Source organism: Eurosta solidaginis, chromosome X (genome assembly GCF_040869045.1).
Source record: "Eurosta solidaginis isolate ZX-2024a chromosome X, ASM4086904v1, whole genome shotgun sequence".
NCBI lineage: Eukaryota > Metazoa > Arthropoda > Insecta > Diptera > Tephritidae > Eurosta > Eurosta solidaginis.
Window position 1 is genome coordinate 165,878,868 of NC_090324.1, and position 24,636 is coordinate 165,903,503.

Consider the following 24,636-nt stretch of genomic DNA (forward strand, 5'->3'; position numbering starts at 1 on the left):
CGTGTGTTCCTCTGTGCGAGTCACAGCACCATTTAGCGGTTGGTCCTCTTCTAGCACGTTCGTGGTGACGTCGGGGACCTCCACCTGTCTTTTTTCCCTTAGGCTTCTGAGGTCCTTTTCGACTTCGCCCACTTCCAGCGTGTTAGGATTTTTATCCTCGGCACTTCTTTTCCTGAGTCGCATGTAAATTTTGCCAGTGCCAAAGGACATTTTGCCAAGCTGGGTGTACAAAATATCCTCCGCCTGCTTGTTTATTTGAAAGATGTAGAACTGACCATCCTCGGTAGGCCGAGATACAGTAAGTACCTTCCAATCCCGTGTCGGTATGTTCGGATTCTGATTCTGCAGAAGTCGCAGTGTATCCTCCGACTTCATCACGCATGGTATCCATACCTTAACTTTTGGTACCGTGGGGATTTGCGCTTTATCCACCACCTCAAACCGCGCGTTCGTGCCTTGCCTTTGGAGGTTTGGAACGACTTCCTCCAGCCACCGCAAGCTCGCGATGTTGTCGCACGCTATCATCTTCACACCATTATACCATCCCCCCAATCAAAGGTTGGAAGAGGCTTACTTGGTTGTTCCCGCATCATCTTAAGCATTAAGCTAATAAGCTCCCTTTCCACAGATCTCCATCTTTCAGTAGTCATTTGTCCGAACGGACTGCTACGATCAACCAGCGCCACAGTCAGTGACTGCTTTGCCACATCACTCATCTTCTCGGGAAAAGCAGGAGTCTTAGTGTTATCTCCCTTTGGAACCTCCGAGAACACCGGAGTCTTCGCGTTAACTCCCTTTAGCGCCTCCGAGAAAGCCGGAGTCTTAGCGTTATCTCCCTTTGGCTTATCTCCTACTTCCGTAGTTGGAACTTCCCTCTGACTGGCAGCTTTCGAGATAGTTGCTACCTTGCTATTGGAACCCATCTGTCTTACAGCTTTGGGCCTTCTTGTCTTGTCTATGCGAATGCCCTGCCTCGCGGCTCTAGGACTGGGTCCTTTCTGCCTCTTGAAAGCAGGCTTGTCGCCTTCTGCCGAACGTTGCCTCTTCATTCTGCCATTCGACGCTTCTTCCTCCTCGTACCGGTTGCAGAACCGAGGGTTTCTCGCAGCAAATCTTTTGAACTGCCTTCGACCTACTTCTACCGCTTCATGGGCCCATTCCAAGCGCTCGATCTCCACTTCTGTTGGGTCGACCACTGCTCCCAAGCGTTGTACAATTCTTAGTGCTGCACTGTACTGCGAGAGAGCTCTTTTACTTCCTCTGCTCCGTACCCTTCTCCACTCTTCTACTCCGTTTTCATTTGTGTGCTTCTCCAACACGGAGTTCATTGAATCAGCACTACTCTCGCTCCCCGAGTCCGACGCATCGCTTAATTCGTATTTGTCGTCCTTGGATTGCGACTCAGTCCTCCTCTTTACATCCTCCTTATTACATTCAGGTAATGAGTTGTTCATCTTGGTCGTACGACCACCTGCCCGACAAGGCGGGCTCAGCGGTCCAGTATTATATACGGGGAAAGAACCGTCCGCCACAGCAGCGCCCCTTACTGCGGTAAGGCCATAACTACTTCCCGAGATGGCCCGGTATCGGGAAGGCTCCGTTCGAATACTGCCGAATTTGTCCCCTGGCTACAAATCGTCCAATAGGCACGGTCCGCATAACACCCTGGATTAGGGGGTTGGCAGTTCTTGGTCACCGACATCCCGCCGCCCTCCTATGAGGCGAAACGGCGTAGATGTCAGTCCTAAACAGCTCCGCCTCATAGTCGGGCGCTATGGAGTTCGGCTAAGCCCTCACACCAACTACAAGGTGCCTACCCTAGTGAGGGTCCTTGCAGCGGGACTGCTCCATATTCTCTTGCTCCGGGAAGGTATCGAATCCAATCCGAGTCCGTCTCCTGACCCCGGTCCTGAGAAATGGTTTTGCTGCATCTGCCGGAAAAGAATCTTTTTAGGACGGTCATACTCTGTTCAGTGTGTCTCGTGTAAGGGATGGTTGCATCGGACAGGATGTTCTGGGCTTGATCCCAAAACCCGACGTCCACGTAACTTTTATAAATCTTTTGTGGCTCCTTGCTGTTCACGTCCAAGGGCATCCCCTAGTCTACGCTTTAGCGTCTCCGCGACGGCAACCCCTGACGGGTATCATTGCGCCATGTTGCCAGGTCGCAAACCCCAATGCTTGCCAAAGGACGCCCAGTCCCAGGACAACAACAGCAGTTGCGTCCTGGCCTTCCTCAACCCAGGCGTAGTCACCCGTCACTTGCTCTCAGAGTGGCGACGTCTCCCCCTATGCACTTCAGAATTCTGCAGTTAAACTGTAATGCACTAACTGGGAAGATCACGGAGATAGTCGATTTCATGAAGCGGCACAACATTCGCATTGCTGCGATTCAAGAGACTAAACTCACAGCAAGGTCTGCAAACCTGCTCTGGGTATAATGTCCACAGAAAAGATCGCATGAGCGGAAATGGAGGCGGCCTCACGTTTATCATACACCACTCTGTGCAATATCATATATTTGATCCTGGCATCGACCGCTGGGACAATGTCTTAGAACGTCAAGGCCTATCATCATCAACATCTACATCCCTCCTGCCACCTGACCCTGATAGACAACTCAACTCCTGTTTGGTATTACGAATTACAACTTATTTCAGTTGAAGTTGAATTGAGTTGCCAACTTCAGAAAGTGATGATTTGACAGATAAATGAACAGCTGATCAATTTGTGGAGGAAATTTAAGCATTTACGAAATAAAAGCAAAACGGAGATTATATGAAAATATATTTTATAACGGCGAAAATGTTGGTGATTGACATGTCGCGAATGCGGAAAACATTCGCGTTATCATTCCAATTCCTTGGAACTACCAAGCACCAAGTAAGAAAATGTTTAAGTGACAAATGATCAGCTTTCTCATGAAGTTATTTTGCAGATTTGAAAGGAAGCATTTTGCTCATTACTAAACAAAATTAAGGACCATTTCTGCATACGCCTTCGTATTTTAAAATTATGCGCCACACTCCGATTCCTTGCTGACGGCAGCTATCAAATATGCTGTGGAAATGATTTTGGTGTTGGACTGGTTTTAGATATTATTGAGGAGCATATTTGTGCGAAGTGGATTAAAACCCAAACAGCAACAATAATATTTCACTCTAAAACAGGATTCCCAGGAGTAGTAATTAGTATCAATGGGACTCATTTTCGCATTATTCGCCTATTTTGGCTGCATCCGAACTGCGGCCAGCCTCGTCCAACTACGGAATGTCGCTCCATTTAGTAAAAAAAATATTCAATGTAATCCTTCGTTTAAACGTTGTTTTTTCCATACAAAATTGTTGTTTATTGTTTGATTAAAAAAGGTTTAACTATCGGCTTTCAATTTTTTGTTTTTATTAGGTAACGTTTTATGATACCTTGCACCATCTAATTCTTATCAAAGGTGGTACCAAAAGACGTATTTCGATCTCCGTTTTTAGGATTCGAAAGCGGAAATTAAAAATTGTATTTCTGTCGAAAGATGTTTACAAAAACTCACAAAATGGCCCGAGAGGTTCCGAAATATGAGGTCCGATGCACAGTTTTTTTGCACAGACCATCTTTCTGCGTTGGCGGCCTTTGCCCGCGATTTGTAAATATAACCCTGGGTAGATCCAACACCTTTCTGCATTAGTGTGTAGAAAAAATCTGGCATAATACAACAACCACATGAAAATTTGAACCGAAATGATATGACAGAAATAAAATTATTAATTTTTGTTTTCGGATTCTTAAATCGGAGGTCGAAACGTGTCTTTTTATACCAACTTTGAAAATTTTTGTTAAAAATTAGGTGGTGAACCGTCTTCTAAAACTTAACATTTTTTCAAAACAACTGCAAAATTATATGAGACAACTGCTAGTAATCAGTTGTAAGATTTTGACGTCTTTGACAACTACACCAACACAAGGTTGTAAACGGTAATGCCACAAAAAGTTGTTAGACTAGACAACTCAACCGACATTTTTTTGACAGGTTGAGTTGTAATCCGTAATACCAAATTGCGAAATTTCAACCCAATCAGAGTTGAGTTGTAAACGGTAATAGGGGCATTATTTCGTCAACCATGGCACGTTACTGCAAGACGTGGAAGGGTCTACCCTTCCCCCAAGGTGGACCGCAAATTATCTAGGTGGTCGACAGGCATCGATGCAATTTAGAAACGAAACATCAAAACCAAGGAGAATTAAACAAGGGGTGCCACAGGGTGGTGTCCTATCCCACTTTTGTTTAATTTCTACATATCTAAGCTACCTTCACCACCAGAAGGAGTCACTATCGCCACAGACCCAGGCCGCGACCTTATTTACAACATGGACGTCCCAAATGTCGACCATTTTGAACATCCACGTCGATGGCACTACTCTACCGACTGTCCTACACCCCAAAATCTTGGGTGTGACGTTTGATCAGGATCTACATTTTGGTGAGCACGCAGCCGCAATTGTTCCGAAAATCCAGAGCCGTAATAAAATCATCAAATCGCTTGCTACTCGATACAATCATAAAACGTGGGCCTGGCACTAAAGAGCAACCAACTATGCTTTGTATTTAGTTTTTTGCAACCATTCTTTTTAGGTAAGGGTAATCGCTATGTTAATTGGATGTGGCTGGAAAAGGGTGCACCCAAACGGTGTGAATGTGGATTTTATTTCCAATTAAAGGAAGTAAAACCAATTTAAAAAGAATTACAGCAAAACTCAACTTAAAACCGTGGTATATATTTGTCCGATATATTATTAATTTGAATATAATTGTTTACACATTCTAAATAAACTAAGAATATTAGCATATGTTATAACCAGTCAAGAGGTAACCACTATTACCATTCATATTTACTTCAGGAGGTGTGCGATTGGGCAATATTTAATAGTAACGTAGACAATTTCAAGTAAAATGCAAATTTGTGACATTAGAGTTGGTTTTCAGCTCTACATACAAGTCAATTAACAATTCCTTGCTAAGACTGTACAACACTATTGGGCGTGAAGGTTTTACAAAGTGTAATAAAGCTTGCACGATGTTACTTGGGTGTTTCTTTGCTGCTATGACAAGTGCATCGAAATTGACGCGCATTAACTCACATGCACGCCGGTTTTCTATCTGCCATTTCTGCGCCGGCGCTGCTGGAACTGTTGCAGATGGGTTATTTGCGAAACAAATAATATAATATAATCGCCGGTGCTGTCGCTATTAGGGGACACTGCTGTTGTTGTAACAGTGCTTGATGTTGCGCCCGAAGTTGCTGCAGAAAAAAAAAAGAGTTAAGTTATTACAGCTAGCAAGGTTTTATTGTGCTGCAATGGCGAAAACCTGTCCGAGGTTTTAGAGCATACAAATTTAGTTCGTTCTGTAAACAAGACCAGAAAGGCTTTGGAGAATTCTCCAAGTGTTTTTGGCAATATTTTTATACAGATCAAGCCTGTCTAATCGTTTATTCAATGTTACTTACCCGCATCATCTTCGCTTAGTTTCTGCTTTTTACTGCTTGGCTCTCTTTCTTCAATGGGTGTACTTGGCTCAGTTGTGGCCTCGGGCACCTGTTGATGCTTCCCTTGATAGTATTCTCGCAGCACCGAATATAAATTTACCGAGATACAACGTTGTAGTTGCTCTTGCATTGCTTGCTTCTGTGGCACATTACCTGGATGCATGTGCACAAGTGTCTCCTCAGTGTTAGCGCCAATTGAATTCAGAAAACTTGCAGACCACTTGTACCACTCTCATACATTAAATAACTACCAAAACCGCTTACATCCGGATATGAGATGTTATTATTTTTATTATAATTTTATTAAAAGTTGCCAATACGCAGCTGACAGCCGTAACTGACATTATTTCAAATGGATTGGGTTGCGTGAAATTAAAGAGTAGCCAAAAATACTACTATGTGTAAAACAGCTGATAGGCTTGTTGTATGTCAATTTCGTTAAGTAACTAAGTTGGTGAAACCGAAAAAAAACTAAGCCGCAAATCTGGACTAACTTGAGTCACTACTAAGTTTTAGCCTTAGTCGAGTTGGTGAAATCGGCCCATAGTATTTTTGCGCAGAACACCTTTCTGCGTTGGCGGCCTTCGGCCGCCCTTATAAAAAATAACTCTGGGCTACGCCATGCCAAGTCCGGGTGTGTGGTATAACCGTGGCTTCCGCCACGGTGATGCACAATGTTTTTTGGGGGTACCAACACAACAACAACCACATGCAAAGCGCCAACTTCAACTGCAAATATCTCCGGACAGAGATACAATTTTTCTTTTCCGCCATCGGATTATTGTTCTCGAGATTAATACGCGTCTTTTGACACCTCTCTCGATATTTTTGGTAGCGTATTAGCAGTCGACCCCTCAACTAGACTATTACCATTTCCCGTTTTGAAAGATATGTAAATTGTAATTTAAAGTGCTATAGAAATTTGCTAAATTTGCAAACTTTAACAATAAATAACTTTTAAATTATAAGTTTGCCCACTTTAAAATATATATATTTGTGATCGGGACAACTCCCTCTTTCATTTGATACCAAGTTTTACCCCGAACTCCGGGGTGCTATTCTAAAATTTTCCCGTGACTTTTAAAATGCACACTTTTTCTTCATATAATTTGTATGAAAGAAAAATGTACATTTCAAATCTCATAGTTACTGAATAGGGCCCCTGATTATCAAATGTCGTCTCAAAGGAACGTCAGTGTTCTTGCCGGGTAGTTAGACATTTGCCAACTCTAGCTACGATGAAATGTCATTACTAATAATGTTACCTATGAATATTAAGATAGCCGTTATTAAATAACTTGCCAATGTGTTTTTATAAATATTTTGCAGTTTGTGTGAATTAGGCTTTCTAATATCCAAAGATTGGCTTAGTCTGGTACTGTTACTGTTTAAATGAATTATTAAACATCTGTGCTAGTTTTACCGAAGGTTTGTACTGCGATTACTACCAATTATTTGCCTAAGTTGCGATGGGGAAAATTACTTGTATTCATTGTTTGGGCGCGGTTGGTGGGTAATCCTCCGATCCTAAAAAAACATGCCACCCACAGGAGGCTTTAGTTTGATCACATTTTGGGGTAATTGTCTAGTTGAGGGGTCGACTGCTAATACACTACCAAAAATATCGAGTGAGGTGTCAAAAGACGCGTATTAATCTCGAGAACAATAATCCGAAGGCGGAAAAGAAAAATTTTATCTCTGTCCGGAGATATTTGTAGTTGAAATTGGAGATTTCCATGTGGTTGTTGTGTTCATACGCTCAAAAAAAGTTGTGCATCACCGTGGAGGTAGCCACGGTTATACCACACACCCGGACTTGGCATGGCGTAGCCCAGGGTAATTTTTTATAAGTGCGGCCGAAGGCCGCCAACGCAGAAAAGTTTTCTGCCCAAAAATACTATGGATCCGACCCCCGGTTTCGGAGGTACCCGCGGGTCTTTTTTCGGGTTTTCGTTAATATTTTTAGAACGCGTTAAAATATTTATTTTCCCCCCTTCGGATTATTAATACTGATGTAAAGACGCGTCCTTTGACACCTCTCTCGATATTTTTGGTAGCGTATTAGCAGTCGACCCCTCAACTAGACTATTACCATTCTATCTCTGTCCGGAGATATTTGCAGTTGAAGTTGGCGATTTTCATGTGGTTGTTGTTGTGTTTGTACCCACAAAAAAAATTGTGCATCACCGTGGCGGTTGCCACGGTTATACCACACACCCGGACTTGGCATGGCGTAGCCCAGGGTTATTTTTTATAAGCGCGGCCGAAGGCCGCCAACGCAGAAAGGTGTTCTGCGCAAAACACTATGGATCCTACTCCTGGTTTCGGAAGTACCCGGAACTCTTTTTTCGGTTTTTCGTTAATATCTTTTTAACGGCGTCTGATACGCGTCTTTTGATACCTCGCTCAAAAAGAAAGGCCCAATTTTAGGGTGGGGCCCCTAAACTGCACAATTACCAAAATTTTTATTTTCCGCACTCGACTATTACTCCAAAAGTAAAATAAAGGTGTTATAATAGTAATAATAAAAAGGTGTCATAATAATAATAATAATAAAAAAACGTGTCATGAGACGCGTATTGACCTCGAAAACAACAATCAGGAGATATTTGCAAAAGAGATTGAAAATTTTCATATGGTTGTTGTAATTTTGATGATTTGTGGCTTTTGTGGTACCCACAAAAAAAATTGTTGGTAACAGTGTTTTGCGCGGATATAGTTTTGGTCTCCAAACCGGTTTTGGACCCACCCAGAGTAATTTTGGTAATAGTCTAGTTGAGGGGTCGACTGCTAATACGCTACCAAAAATATAGAGAGAGATGTCAAAAGACGCGTGTTAATCTCGAGAACAATAATCCGAAGGCGGAAAAGAAAAAGTTTATCTCTGTCCAGAGATATTTGCAGTTGAAATTGGCGATTTTCATGTGGTTGTTGTGGTGTTGTACCCACAAAAAAAATTGTGCACCACCGTGGCGGACTTGGCATGGCGTAGCCCATGGTTATTTTTTATAAGCGCGGCCGAAGGCCTCCAATGCAGAAAGGTGTTCTGCGCAAAAATACTATGGGTCCCACCGCCGGTTTCGAAGGTACCCGCGGGTCTGTTTTCGGTTTTTCGTTAATATCTTTTGAACGAGTTAAAATTTTTATTTTCCGCCGTCGGATTATTAATACTGATGTCAAGACGCGACGTTTGACACCTCTCTCGATATTTTTGGTAGCGTATTAGCAGTCGACCCCTCAACTAGACAATTACCGAAAGGTGTTCTGCGCAAAAATGCTATGGATCACACCCCAGGCTTCGGAGCTCTCCGAGGAAATTTTTCGGTTTTTTGGAAATATCTTTTAACAGAAATAAAATTTTTAATTTCCGCTTTCGGATTCCTGGTCCTGGGTCCAATAGAACAAATTTAGGGCAGACCAAGGTCTGCCGGGTTGTTTTTTGCTTTGGGTCTGATAGTTTGGTATATAAATTTGCCTATATTAGTATTTACGATGCTTTTTTCCGGGAACTAAACCAGGCACGGATTGGGACTGGGATTAGGACTGGGACTGAGGTTGAGACTCGGGTAATAGTGCAGTTTACGGTACCCACCGAAAGCGGAAGTTAACTTTTTTTACCCGTTCAAAAGATATTAACGAAAAACCGAAAAAAGACCCGCGGGTCCTCCGAAACCGGGGGTGGGATCCATAGTATTTTTGCGCAGAACACCTTTCTGCGTTGGCGGCCTTCGGCCGCGCTTATAAAAAATAACCCTGGGCTACGCCATGCCAAGTCCGGGTGTGTGGTATAACCGTGGCTACCGCCACGGTGATGCACATTTTTTTTATGGGTACAAACACAACAACAACCACATTAGAATCGCCAACCCCAACTGCAAATATCTCCGGACAGATACAATTTTTCTTTTCCGCCTTCGGATTATTTTTCTCGAGATTAATACGCGTCTTTTGATACCTCACTCGAAAATCTTGGCCCAACTTTAGGGTGGGTACCGTAAACTGCACTACTACCGAGACTCGGACGCTTCCCAAGGCAGTCGGTTCTATGTACCGGAGCGACTCGGGATTTTTCCCGATCAAGGACTGTCATTTCAGTGTGACCCCATCTAATTTGTTTCGTCCCTCCAACAAATTGTCATCCTCCCAGCAGCTCCTTGCAGCAGGACTGCTCCATATTCTCTTACTCCGGGAAGGCATCGAACACAATCCGGGTCCGTCTCCTGACCCGGTCCTGAGAAATGGTTTTGCTGCATCTGCCGGAAAAGAATCTTTTTAGGACGGTCATACTCTGTTCAGTGTGTATCGTGCAAGGGATGGTTGCATCGGACTGGTTGTTCTGGGCTTGATCCCAAAACCCGACGTCCACGTAACTTTTATAAATCTTTTGTGGCTCCTTGCTGTTCACGCCCAAGGGCATCCCGTAGTATGCGTCCTGGCCTTCCACAACCCAGGCGTAGTCACCCGTCACTTACCCCCAGAGTGGCGACGTCTCCCCTTATGCACTTAAGAATTCTGCAGTTAAACTGTAATGGACTAACTGGGAAGATTACGGAGATAGTCGATTTCATGAAGCGGCACAACATCCGCATTGCTGCGATTCAAGAGACTAAAATCACAGCAAGATCTGCATTGCACACCTGCTCTGGGTATAATGTCCACAAGAAAGACCGCGATAGCGGAAATGGAGGCGGTCTCGCGTTTATGTTGTTGTTGTTGTTGTTGTAGCAATGCTCGCCCCACCTAATAGCCGCGACCGATCACAAATTGTCATCAATATCCTCTAACGGGAGTCCAAGGAAACTTGCCGTTTCAACAGGGGTGGACCATAAGGAAAGGGGCGTTAGAGGCGTTGGTTCCACATTACAATTAAAGACATGACACTATGTGGGGACGGACACATTGCAAGCGGGGCATACATTTTGTATGTCGGGGTTGATTCTGGATAGGTAAGAGTTTAACCTGTTACAGTATCCAGAACGAAGTTGAGCAAGAGTGACACGCGTTTCCCCGGGGGGTATGCGTTCCTCTTCCGCGAGTTCTGGATATTTTTCTTCAAGTACTGGATTCACCGGGCAATTCCCGACATAAAGGTCCGACGCCTGTCTATGGAGTTCACCAAGGACCTGCTTGTGTTTTTTCGCTTGTTGTTGTTGTTGTTGTAGCGATAAGGTTGCTCCCCGAAGGCTTTGGGGAGTGTTATCGATGTGATGGTCCTTTGCCGGATACAGATCCGGTACGCTCCGGTACCACAGCACCATTAAGGTACTAGCCCGACCATCTCGGGAACGATTTATGTGGCCACATTAAACCTTCAGGCCATCTCCTCCCTCCCCACCCCAAGTTCCATGAGAATGGCCAAGGTGGTCCCGGTACTAAAGCCTGGGAAACCAGCTAACATAGGTGAGTCGTATCGTCCGATATCTCTCCTATCGCCAGTGGCAAAGACGCTTGAAGCCATTTTGATCCCTTATTTCCAAGCATATTTGCAGCTAGCCCCTCATCAGCATGGCTTCAGAAAACTCCATAGCACTACCACCGCGCTAAATGCCATTAGCACCCAGATAAATTGCGGTTTAAATCAATACCCCCACCATAGAACAGTACTCGTAGCGCTAGACCTATCAAAAGCTTTTGATACGGTCAACCATGGCTCGTTACTGCAAGACCTGGAAAGGTCTACCCTTCCCCCATGTCTTAAAAGATGGACCGCAAATTATCTTGGCGGTCGGCAGGCATCGGTGCAATTTAGAAACGAAACATCAAAACCAAGGAGAATTAAACAAGGGGTGCCACAGGGTGGTGTCCTATCCCCACTTTTGTTTAATTTCTACATATCTAAGCTACCTTCACCACCGGAAGGAGTCACAATCGTTTCCTACGCCGATGACTGCACAATAATGGCCACAGGCCCAGGCTCAAAGATCGATGCGCTATGCAATAAAATAAACGGCTACCTCCCTGATCTCTCCAGTTTTTTCGCCACGCGAAACCTGGAATTATCACCGAATCTTCCGCGATCTTATTTACAACATGGACGTCCCAAATGTCGACCATTTTGAACATCCACGTCGATGGCACTGCGCTACCGACTGTCATACACCCCAAAATCTTGGGTGTGACGTTTGGTCAGGATCTACATTTTGGTGAGCACGCAGCCGCAATTGTTCCGAGAATTCAGAGCCGTAACAAAATCCTCAAATCCCTCGCTGGCAGTACTTGGGGAAAAGATAAAGAAACGACCATGACTACATACAAAGCAATTAGCCAGCCGATTACGTGCTACGCGTCACCCATATGGTTGCCAAGCCTAAAAATCACCCACTGGAAGAAACTACAGGCCTGCCAAGATACTGCTCTCAGAATCGCTACGGGCTGTCTTATGTCCCCAGAACACCATCTGCACAATGAGGCGAGAATACTCCCCATCAGGGAGAGAAATGAGATGCTGACCAAACAGTTCCTGTTGAATACCCAGAAACCTGGGCATCCCAACAGACATCTGATTGATGAACCAGCACCACCTAGGGGCTTACGGAGTTATCTCCGTAAGCATTTTGAGGAAATACGGCACCTGAGAACCCAGCCGTATGAAGTGAAAAAACACAAGCAGGTCCTTGGTGAACTCCATAAATGCGTCGGAACTTTATGCCGGGAATTGCCCGGTGAATCCAGACCTTAACGAAAATTATCCAAAACTCGCGGAAGAGGAACGTGTCACTCTTGCTCAACTTCGTTCTGGGTACTGTAACAGGTTAAACTCTTACCTATCCAGAATCAACCCCGACATACAAAATGTATGCCCCGCTTGCAATGTGCCCCACATGACACCAACCATCTCTTCAATTTTAATGTGGAACCAACGCCTCTAACACCCCTTTCCTTATGGTCCACCCCTGTTGAAACGGCAAGTTTCCTTGGACTCCCGTTAGAGGATATCGATGACAATTTGTGTGGGGCGAGCATTGCTACAACAACTACAACAACAACCGAGACTCGGAATGGGACTGGAAAAAAAGACATACCACCCTTTGGGACTAGCAATAAAGGATGGAGAAGAATGAGAATAACTTGAGAGAAGAGAAAAGATGGAAGGAGACTGAGATAGAGATAGAGTGAGATGAAGATAGAGATAGATGAAGCGAAAAAGACGGAGGAAGGAGTAAATAAAAGGATTAAGAGAAAGGGAAGAGGGGGGAGGGCAGAGTTAGACGGAAAAAGCTTATTAAAATGTATGCAGATAGACCAAATTTAGGGCAGAACGTCTGCCGGGTCTGCTAGTCTATAATATAAAAATAAATCGGATTTTCCTTCCTGACACTATAACTCCAGAACGCACGAACCGATTATCACGGTTTTGCATTCGTTGGAAAGGCCTCGGACTCCGTGAGGCTTATAGCAAAGAAAATTCAGGATCGACTACCAGGGTCTTGATATATGGGCAAAAACGTGGACCCGGGTACCCCTAGAATGTGTTTATAGAATATGGATATCAAATGAAAGCTGTTGATTAGTGATTTAGTAGAGGACCCTTGGGTGACTAGGGTTTCGAGATATAGGCCAAAACGTGGACCCGGGTACCCCTTGTTGTTGTTGTTGTAGCAATGTTTCGCCCCACCTAATAGCCGAGACCGATTACAAATTGTCATCAATATCCTCTAACGGGAGTCCAAGGAAACTTGCCGTTTCAACAGGGGTGGACCATAAGGAAAGGGGTGTTAGAGGCGTTGGTTCCACATTTCAATTAAAGAGATGGTTGGTGTCATGTGGGGACACATTGCAAGCTGGGCATACGTTTTGTATGTCGGGGTTGATTCTGGATATGTAAAAGTTTAAACTGTTACAGTATCCAGAACGAAGTTGAGCCAGAGTAACTCGCGTTTCCCTGGCAAGTATGCGTTCCTCTTCCGCAAGTTTTGGATACTTTTCCCCGAGTACTGGATTCACCGGGCAATTCCCGGCATAAAGGCCGACGCCTGTTTGTGGAGTTCACCAAGGACCTGCTTGTGTTTTTTACTTCATACGGCTGAGTTCTCAGGTTCCGTATTTCCTCAAAATGCTTACGGAGATAACTCCTTAAGTCCCTAGGCGGTGCTGGCTCATCAATCAGATGTCTGTTGGGATGCCCAGGTTTCTGGGTATTCAACAGGAACTGTTTGGTTAGCTTCTCATTTCTCTCCTTGATGGGGAGTACTGCTACAACAACAACAACAACAACATGGGGAGTATTCTCGCCTCATTATGTAGATGGTGTTCTGGGGACATAAGAAGACAGCCCGTGGCGGTTCTGAGCGCAGAATTTTGGCAGGCCTGTAGCTTCTTCCAGTGGGTAGTTTTTAGGCTTGGCGACCATATAGGGGACGCGTAATACGCAAACGGCTGGCCAATTGCTTTGTATGTGGTAATGAGCGTTTCTTTGCCTTTTCCCCAAGTACTGGCAGCAAGGGATTTGAGGATTTTATTACGGCTCTGGATTTTCGGAACAATTGCGGCTGCGTGCTCACCAAAATGTAGATCCTGATCAAACGTCACACCCAAGATTTTGGGGTGTAGGACAGTCGGTAGCGTAGTGCCATCGACGTGGATGTTCAATATGGTCGACATTTGGGGCGTCCATGTTGTAAATAAGGTCGCGGAAGATTTAGTCGGTGACAATGCCAGGTTTCGCGAGGCGAAAAAACTGGAGAGATCAGGGAGATAGCCGTTTATTTTATTGCAAAGCTCATCGATCTTTGGGCCCGGGCCTGTAGCCATTATTGTGCAGTCATCGGCGTAAGAAACGATAGTAACTCCTTCTGGTGGCGAAGGTAGTTTTGATATGTAAAAATTAAACAAAAGTGGGGATAGGACACCACCCTGAGGGACCCCTCGTTTAATTCTTCCGGGTACCCCTGGAATGTGTTTATAGAATATGGATAACAAATGAAAGCTGTTGATGAGTGCTTTAGTAGAGGGTAATTTTCCTGGGTGACTAGGGTCTCGAGATATAGGCCAAATGAAAGCTGTTGATAAGTGCTTTAGTAGAGGGTAATTTTCCTGGGTGACTAGGGTCTCAAGATATAGGCCAAAACGTTGCACCGGGTACCCCTAGAATGTGTTTATAGGATATGCATATCAAATGGACCCGAGTACCCCTAGAATGTATTTATAGAATATGGATATCAAATGAAAGATGTTGATGAATGCTTTAGTAGAGGGTAATTTTCATACCCTGTGTGACTAGGGTCTCAAGATATAGGCCAAAACGTGGACCTGGGTACCGCTGGAATGTGTATATAGGATATGGATATCAAATGAAAGCTGTTAATGAGTGCTTTAGTAGTGGGTAATTTTCATACCCTTGGGTGTCTAGGGTCTCGAGATATAGGCCAAAACGTGGACCCGGGTACCCCTAGAATGTGTTTATAGAATATGGATAACAAATGAAAGCTGTTGATGAGTGCTTCGTAATTCTATACGACAGCATGACACTGCTAATACCCGTCCAAAAATATCAAAAGAGGTGTCAAAAGACGCGTATTAATCTCGACAACAATAATACGAAACCGGAAAATATCTCTGTCCGGAAATATTTGCAGTTGAAGTTAGCGATTTTCATGTGGTTGTTGTAATGTTGTGGTACCAACAAAAAAAATTGTGAATATAGGTGTTTTGCGCGTATATAGTTTTGTTCTCCGAACCGGAGGTAATTTCTTATAAGCGCGGCCGATTGTATCACTTGATTTGTAATTGACTATCGGTATCTCATTTTGTATCTTGAACATGTTGTTGTTGTTGTAGCAATGCTCGCCCCACCTAATAGCCGCGACCGATCACAAATTGTCATCAATTTACTCTAACGGGAGTCCAAGGAAACTTGCCGTTTCAACAGGGGTGGACCATAAGGAAAGGGGTGTTAGAGGCGTTGGTTCCACATTACAATTAAAGAGATGGTTGGTGTCATGTGGGGACACATTGCAAGCAGGGCATACATTTTGTATGTCGGGGTTGATTCTGGATAGGTAAGAGTTTAACCTGTTACAGTATCCAGAACGAAGTGGAGCAAGAGTGACACGCGTTTCCCTGGGGAGTATGCGTTCCTCTTCTGCGAGTTCTGGATATTTTTCTTCAAGTACTGGATTCGCCGGGCAATTCCCGACATAAAGGTCCGACGCCTGTCTATGGAGTTCACCAAGGACCTGCTTGTGTTTTTCCGCTTCATACGGCTGGGTTCTCAGGTGCCGTATTTCCTCAAAATGCTTACGGAGATGACTCCTTAGGCCCCTAGGCGGTGCTGGTTCGTCAATCAGATGTCTGTTGGGATGCCCAGGTTTCTGGGTATTCAACAGAAACTGTTTGGTCAGCATCTCATTTCTCTCCCTGATGGGGAGTATTCTCGCCTCATTATGCAGATGGTGTTCTGGGGACATAAGAAGACAGCCCGTGGCGATTCTGAGAGCAGTATTTTGGCAGGCCTGTAGTTTCTTCCAGTGGGTGGTTTTTAGCCTTGGCGACCATATGGGTGACGCGTAGCACGTAATCGGCTGGCTAATTGCTTTGTATGTGGTCAAGAGCGTTTCTTTATCTTTTCCCCAGGTACTGCCAGCAAGGGATTTGAGGATTTTATTACGGCTCTGAATTCTTGGAACAATTGCGGTTGCGTGCGCACCAAAATGTAGATCCTAATCAAACGTCACACCCAAGATTTTGGGGTGTAGGACAGTCGGTAGCGTAGTGCCATCGACGTGGATGTTCAATATGGTCGACATTTGGGGCGTCCATGTTGTAAACAAGGTCGCGGAAGATTTAGTCGGTGACAATGCCAGGTTTCGCGAGGCGAAAAAACTGGAGAGATCAGGGAGATAGCCGTTTATTTTATTGCATAGATCATCGATCTTTGGGCCTGGGCCTGTGGCCATTATTGTGCAGTCATCGGCGTAGGAAACGATTGTGACTCCTTCCGGTGGTGAAGGTAGCTTAGATATGTAGAAATTAAACAAAAGCGGGGATAGGACACCACCCTGTGGCACCCCTTGTTTAATTCTCCTTTGTTTTGATGTTTCATTTCTGAATTGCACCGATGCCTGCCGACCACCCAAATAATTTGCGGTCCACCTTTTAAGACATGGGGGAAGGGTAGACCCTTCCAGGTCTTGCAGTAACGAGCCATGGTTGACCGTATCAAAAGCTTTTGATAGGTCTAACGCTACGAGTACTGTTCTATGGTGGGGATATTGATTCAAACCGCAATTTCTTGAACATCCTATCAGGCAGTTGACAGATAAGACATCACACTTAGTTTCATTAACAATGGCGTCGTTTGCCACCTCTCTCGATATTTTTGGACGCGTATTAGCAGTGTCATGCTGTCGTATAGAATTACCCAATTTTGTTTGCAAATATCTCCGAAAAGAATACAAATTTCCAATTTCCGCTTTCGGCATCGTGATCCTGGGTCCAAAACGCGTCTTGCAGAAAGGTGTTCTGCGCAAAAATACTATGGATCCGATCCACTGTTTCGGGGACCCGGGGTCATTTTTCGGTTTTTCGTTAATATCTTTTGAACAGGTTAAAATGTTTATTTTCCGCCTTCGGATTATTAATACTGATGTCAAGACGCGTCGTATCTCTCGATATTTTTAGTAGCGTATTAGCAGTCGACCACTCGCCTAGACTTTTACCATAAATTTGTATATTATGGTTATGTTCGAATCAGATGGGGTTACGTTTTACAAACGGTGCACCATCTAATTTTTATTATAATTTATCGAAGATGGTATTAAAAGACGCGATTCGACCTCCCGTGGTTCCATGAGAAGAAGTATCGACTCACTGTTATCAAAGTGAAGTTGTATATTATGGTTATGTTAGTTATATTAGTTGTATATTATGGTTAAGTTCGAAAGTGAAGCGTCTCTGTGAGATCAAACCCGCATAGAAGGATAAAAGGTGTAAAACGCTATATGCCTCGTTGCAATAAGAGCATCCGCTAGGCGGATGTCCTTGCAGTAAGTGTGTTTTTATACATTTTATATGGCCGCTTTATGAGTTTGTGAACATCGCTTTTACAAAAATGTATTCATATAACTGTAGGATAATTTTCATATTGTAAACCTGGAGGTTAGGTTACCTGCCACCGCCTTAAACGCTGCCTTTGTTGTTGTTGTTGTTGTTGTTGTTGTAGCGATAAGGTTGCTCCCCGAAGGCTTTGGGGAGTGTTATCGATGTGATGGTCCTTTGCCGGATACAGATCCGGTACGCTCCGGTACCACAGCACCATTAAGGTGCTGGCCCGACCATCTCGGGAACGATTTATGTGGTCACATTAAACCTTCAGGCCATCCCCTCCCTCCCCAACCCCAAGTTCCATAAGGAGCTTAGGGTCGCCAGAGCCTCGTCTGTTAGTGAAACAGGATTCGCCGCGGATAGGTGAGGTTGACAATTGGGTTTGGAGAAGCTATATGTTGCGCTGGCAACCTGCAGGGTTGCGCTACACAGCCCCTTGAATCTGGTATTTTAGTCGCCTCTTACGACAGGCATACCTACCGCGGGTATATTCTGACCCCCCCTAACCCGCTGGGGGTTAAACGCTGCCTAAGTCGCAATTGTTGCGACTGCCTCCTGGGTGTTATTTGGAGGGCGCCGCCTCCAAAGCATCGCCGTATTATCCACCTTAACCACTTGTTGAAATTTCTGGCCTTGCCTACAGTCGAGGCGGTTGGCTTTTCCGCACTTAATAATTTATATAAAAATACTTCACGAGGAAAAACACTTCTTGATTTGGACACGTCCGTCCAGTTGAGTGTATAATTTATTATGTTTCATTTTTCTGTCAGTGACGTGGGCCGCAGCTGTATTTGACATGCGCGTTGCCAACTGCTCGCACCTGTCAAATGCAACTAAAGCTCCACGCACATAGCTTATGTTATATAACGGATGTGGGGGTTTACTTTATCCTTACATCATCCTTCCTTTAAAAAAGAAGAATTTGGCAATTCTGCCGATCGCAATTGCCACATTCTTCTTAAATACATACTATATAAATTGGTTCGAATGAACGAAAATTAGGATGTACCTTCCTTTGTGATTCGTTCATTCGAAGCAACTTTTCATTTGTTGTGAGATAAATTAAAAAATATAAAAATTGCACTAATATTTTTTTGTATGTGTTTGTTTGTATAATAAATTTAAATTTTATATAGTTCAATTATATAAGTACATATAGGTGAATATTTTTTTTGTGTTTTACATTTTGAATTGATTACATGCTAAATTCGACATTTAAATTTGTCTTTGTTTTTGTTCTGCCTTCTTGGCTGTTTATAAAAAAATTTTAATGTACATATGAACATAATATTACTGAATAAATTTATTTATTTTGTTTATTCTATTTTTTATGTACAGTCTTTTCTTTTTTTGTTGTTTGATCAAAAATAGTAACATTAGGGTCGCTAATTTTAGTTACAACAAAAGGACCCTGGTATATGTCTTCCTGTTTGTGCCGTGGTTCTTTTTGTACAAGAACTTTATCGCCTATTATAATAGCTAATGGTCGTGCCGTTCTATCATAAAACGCTTTGGTTTGTATTTAATTTGAATTATTAAACTTTTTGCCATTTCATGTGTTTTTGGCATTCTAAATTTAACTTCCTTAGCATAGTTGTCGGCATTATAAAGTGGTTAAATTTTTTCCTTTCGTAATTCATGGGGCAAAGTTGCCTTTTTACCAAATACTAACTCGAAGGGAGAAAATTTATTGTCGAAAACTGTGTTAGTTGTTGTATTGTGTAGGAAAGTAAAGTATTTTAAGTAAATATCCCAATCATAAAAGGTATTGTTTAAATATTTATTTATTTATTTATTTATTTATTTATCAGTCTACAAATTAAACAATTATACAGACCAAATATACCGACACTTAAATCTCAGATGTAATACACGATATAAACAACATAAGCAGTCATGAATTTTAAAGTAATATTTAAACAGTATTGAATTAAACGCGTGACAATTTCAATTAAAAACTTAGAAGTAAGCAAAAGATAAAATGTTGAAAATGTGTTAAAATGTACTCATGAAGGAGCTAGTAAATAATAATTTATGAAATTGACAATAAAGCAAATTAATAGTAGATAAAATATATACAGAATAGAATTTATACAGAGTAAATTTGATTGCATGCATAGAAAAATAATAATCACAACGCAATTTTGCAAACAAGTGTCAAGTAACTGGTACTTCAAGTTTGAAACAGAGGGTTGAACAGTATATCACGGTTTAGCGTTCTTTGCTTCATTTCGAATTACAAATTTAATGTAGTTAAAAGGTATTTTTTTAATACCAAGAAACGAGTCGCAGACGTCTAAATTTTTACAGTGTTTATTAAAATCACGACATAAACAGTGAAGTTGTTCATGCATTTCATAATTCGACCTGCATGTAGCTACAAAAATTTATTGAAAATATCTAGACGGCCTAATAGGAACGTTAAACTTAATTTCACCAAGCAAAAATGGACTATTTATTGACCCTCTTATTAATTTAACAATAAATAAGACACCAAGCATCTCCCTTCGGCTCTGCAATGTAGGTAGCTGTATTAGTTTTAACCGGCTGCAATAGGGGGGACGATTTTTAGAAGGATCCCATGGTAAGTGTTTTAAAGCGAAAAGCAAAAATTGTTTCTGGACCGATTCCATCTTGTCAGAATGAACCTGATAACGCGGATTCCAAATTATTGAAGCATATTCCAAAGTAGGTCTGACCAATGTGGTAAAAAGAGTTTTTGTAATGTATGGGTCATTAAATTCTTTAGACCAACGTTTAACGAAAGCCAAAGTACCTTTCGCGCTATTCACGCAAGATTCAATATGAAGTTTAAAATCGAGTTTCGGGTCCATTGTAACGCCTAAATCAATAAAATTAGTAACTTGCTTGATTACATAGTCGCCAATAACATAATCATGGGATTGGAAGAACTTCCTTGTAAAACACATGAACTTACATTTAGGTAGGTTTAGTGACATGGCGTTTACATTACACCAGTCACCAAGACTATTCAGATCCGCCTGAAGACATGCCCTATCCACGGGTGAGCGGATAGGCATTACAAGTTTGGCATCATCAGCGTACATCAACGGCTTACAGCTCTTCAAAACACTAGGAAGGTCATTAATGAACAACAGGAACAAAACCGGACCAAGATGGCTGCCTTGGAGAACACCAGAAGTTACGTTTATGAACCGAGACCAACAATTATTAAATATAACTGTTTGTTTTCTTTCCCTCACATAAGAAGAAACCCAAGATAAAAGCAAAGGAAGAAATCCTAACCGATCAAGTTTGAATAGAAGTATAGAATGAGAAACTTTATCAAATGCCTTACTAAAATCAGTATAAATAACATCAACTTCACAATTAGTCTTAAAACTTTTGGATACAAAGGTTGTAAACTCGAGCAAGTTGGACACCGTTGATTTACCCTTGCAAAAGCCGTGTTGTGAAAAGTCAATTAATGAAGATACTCTAAAAGCAATCTGTTTTGTGATAATCAATTCAAATAGCTTAGTAATAGTGTTGAGTTTGGCTATTCCTCTATAATTTATTATTATTATTATTATTTTATTTATTACGGCCAAAAAAGCCTAATTCATTGTATAGTACAATTTACAAAATTCATAATTGTTTCTTAAAACTATTTCATTAAAAAGAAATGAGTAAATTTATTGTTTAACTAGTATTAAATATTTAAATTTTTACAATATAGAAATAGTTTTTCTTTAAACTTAACAACGTTTTCACAGTCTTTTATCTCTGCTGGTAGTTCATTATACATTTTATAGCCTACGTATTCTAAGGTCTTTTTTGCGAACTCGGTTCTTACTTTGGGCAGTCTTAAATTTCTGCTACTCCTAGTTCCATAGTTATGGATCTCATAATTGTACTGTATCCTATCACTCAGATAATTTGGTAACATTCCCTGTGTTATGTAAACTTCAAAGAGTAATAACAGATTAATTGATTAATACTAAGCCAATTTAACATAGGAAGCATAATACTTTTTGATGTTCTATAAGAGCATTTTAGTATCAAACGCATTGCTTTGTTTTGCTGTATTTGGAGCTTATTAATTAACGTATCATTTGTTACTAGTAGTATTGATGGGCAGTAAATAAAATGTGGTTCTACAATTGATCTATATACTAATATTTTATGATGTTGGCTAATATGCTTACATGTTCGATACATAAATCCTATTTTCTGTGCAATTTTCTTCTCTAAATGATTCATGTGTTCTGTGAAACTTAGTTTCTCATCAATTATTACACCTAGGTACTTCATTTGACCTACTCTTTCAATTGCATTGGTTTTTATTTTCAGACTAGACTGGATTAAGTTATTATGGTTCTTGTTAAATATCATATACTTAGTTTTATCAATATTAAGTTTTAGCTTTCTACTGCATAGCCACTTAAATAAATTTTTTAAGTCTTCTTGTATTTTCATGACAGCGCAATCTACATTTTTGTCACTAATGCTAACTAATGCATCATCCGCAAAAAGACTTATTTTACAATTTCTCAAGCAAGTTTTTATATCATTGACGTAAATTATAAACAATATCGGAGCAAGTACTGAGCCTTGTGGCAGCCCAATGTTAACATCAACAACCGATGAAACTGCGTCTCCAATTACCGTCCCCTGCTTTCTGTTACTGAGGTAACTACGAAACCATTCCAAAGCTTTTCCCTTGATCCCAATTTTATCCATTAACTTCAGCAATTCATTTCGATCGATTGTTTCAAACGCCCTCTTTAAGTCTAAGAAGCAAGATACTACTACCTTTTTATCAGCAGCAGCCTCTTTCCACTCTGCAATTACCATATTCAATGCTGTTTCGCAGGAGTGGCCTTTCCTGAAGCCTGATTGCTCTGGTATGATTATATTATGATCGTCTAGGTATGCTAATAGTTGCTTTTTCACCACTGTTTCCATAATTTTTTCATCAATAGGTAGGGTATTAATCGGACGCAGCTCGTCAGGTTTCATTGTATTTTTTACTTTTGCCACTGGTATTATTGTGGATATCTTCCAGCAGCTGGGAACAATGCCACTATCAAACGATTCGTTTATAATGTCCTTATATAAGTGTGCAATGTACACCATAGAGTCCTTGATAACACCCTCTGACAATAGGTTTTTACCGCCATATTTGTTTTTAAATGATTTTGTTATGTTCATTATATCTTCTAACTCGATACTGGTGAGCTCAAATGTTGCTACCGAGTTGGTTGTTTCACTTTCATCAACAAGTTCAATTGTTTCAATACTATCATTGATTTGAATTATGCTCTGAACAAAGTAACAATTCAAGACATTAGCTATATCGTTGCTATTTTCTAGACATTCACCGTTAAATACTATTTTTTTTAATATGCTCTTTATTATCTGCAAGTTCCACAGCATCTTTCAAACATTTCCACATGGATTTCATATTTCCTTTATTAATAATCACTTGATCTTCCATGTATTTCTTCTTTTTAAGTATTATTGTTTTTTTATATATTTTTTTAACGGCATTATAATCATCCCAGTGACCTGTGCTAATCGCAATTTTATATAATTCAAATTTTCTTTTATGTAGTACTGTTAGTTCACGGTCGTACCACTTATTTCGCAATTTTATATTGATCCTCTTCTCGTACGTCAACGTTTGCATGGCTTCAGACAAGATATCATTCAAAGCCTGAACCCTATTTTCTAACACTATATTAGATATAGAACTTATATCACATATCCGCAGCAGATTTATCAGGTTCTCCGCGCTGTAGTTCTCCCAACAGACAGCATTAGCATATTTTCTCATTCTGCAATATTTTGAAGTAGGTATCTGAAAGCAGATTGTCTCATGATCAGATATTTTATATTCGCTGGCACATTCAATTTTGATCTGGTCATTATTGGCAAATAGTAGGTCAATTTTTGTAGCTGAGTGCTCCGTTACTCTCGTATTAAAATCAATTTTTTGTACCATGGCCATTTGTGCAAACACACTTCTAAGCTGGTTAGAGTACGTGGATGGTATATTCATGTTTATATTAAAGTCCCCAATAATTAGATTATTATCCGAATCTTTAAGGTGCTCTGTGACGATCTCATTTAAATATTTAACAAAATCTGCATCGCATATTAGGTGAGTGGTAGATTACTCCAAGTTTCCACTTTAGAGCGCATTTTTTAATTTTTATAATAATACACCATATGTTCATGTCGAAAGACTTATTGCATACAACGTTGAATTCTACTTGTTCATGTATATAAAATAACACACCGCCCGTGTGCCTACTGTGTGAATCACAACGGATTAATTTATATGTAGAAATATTTAATTCGGAGTCCATTATATTATCTGTTGTACAGGTTTCGGAGCACACTACTAAGGCTGGTTGTTTAACTTCCATAAGACGTTCTAGTTCTACTTTATTTGAAACAATACTATTAATATTAATATATATGCACTTCAGTATACAGCCTTCCTTAGTACGTGTAGTATACGCTTTAGTTTTCCGTGATATAGTCACAGTATATTTGGTTTGTTGCTAGTATGCCATATGTTTTTTCCTAACATTCAGCTTCTGCTGATATACAGGGCAAAATCTATCCATAGTATCGTGGTTTATATCTAATCCCATATTTAGATCTTTGTTTGCTCTAATGCAGTTGATACATTTATTAATTGCTGTCTCATTGCATTCTTTGGAAGAATGGGCTCCATATCATTTAGTGTACACTTCCGTTTCTTTACAGTCTTTAGCTTTATGATTGAAACCTTTGCACTTAAAACAACACAAAACCTGCACTGCATCATATACTCGGCAACGTTCCCAACCTACATTAAGCCTTTCTCCAGCTAGTACATTTGCGAACGCTTCAACATTCATTTCTATCACGGCATTATAATAGTTTTTCGCGTTCTTTTTCACTTCATATTGCTTAACAATTTTGATGTCCGTTTCACTTAAACAAATGTTTTGTCGTTTAATTCTTTGTACCAGTTCCTCGTCGCTATATTTAAAATTTATACCAGTCACCATGACTGCTGGTTTCACTTTTTTGGGAATCT

At 41.3% G+C, this 24,636-nt stretch overlaps 1 long non-coding RNA gene across 1 annotated transcript in view; it reads left to right on the forward strand.

The window, feature by feature from the left end:
• Positions 1–6,435: 6,435 nt before the first annotated feature.
• Positions 6,436–24,636, forward strand: part of LOC137234181 (uncharacterized) — a 771,296-nt gene continuing 753,095 nt past the window's right edge. Inside the window, exon 1 of the long non-coding RNA XR_010947721.1 lies at positions 6,436–6,965. This is a non-coding gene — a long non-coding RNA (uncharacterized lncRNA). The remainder of the gene's footprint in view (positions 6,966–24,636) is intronic.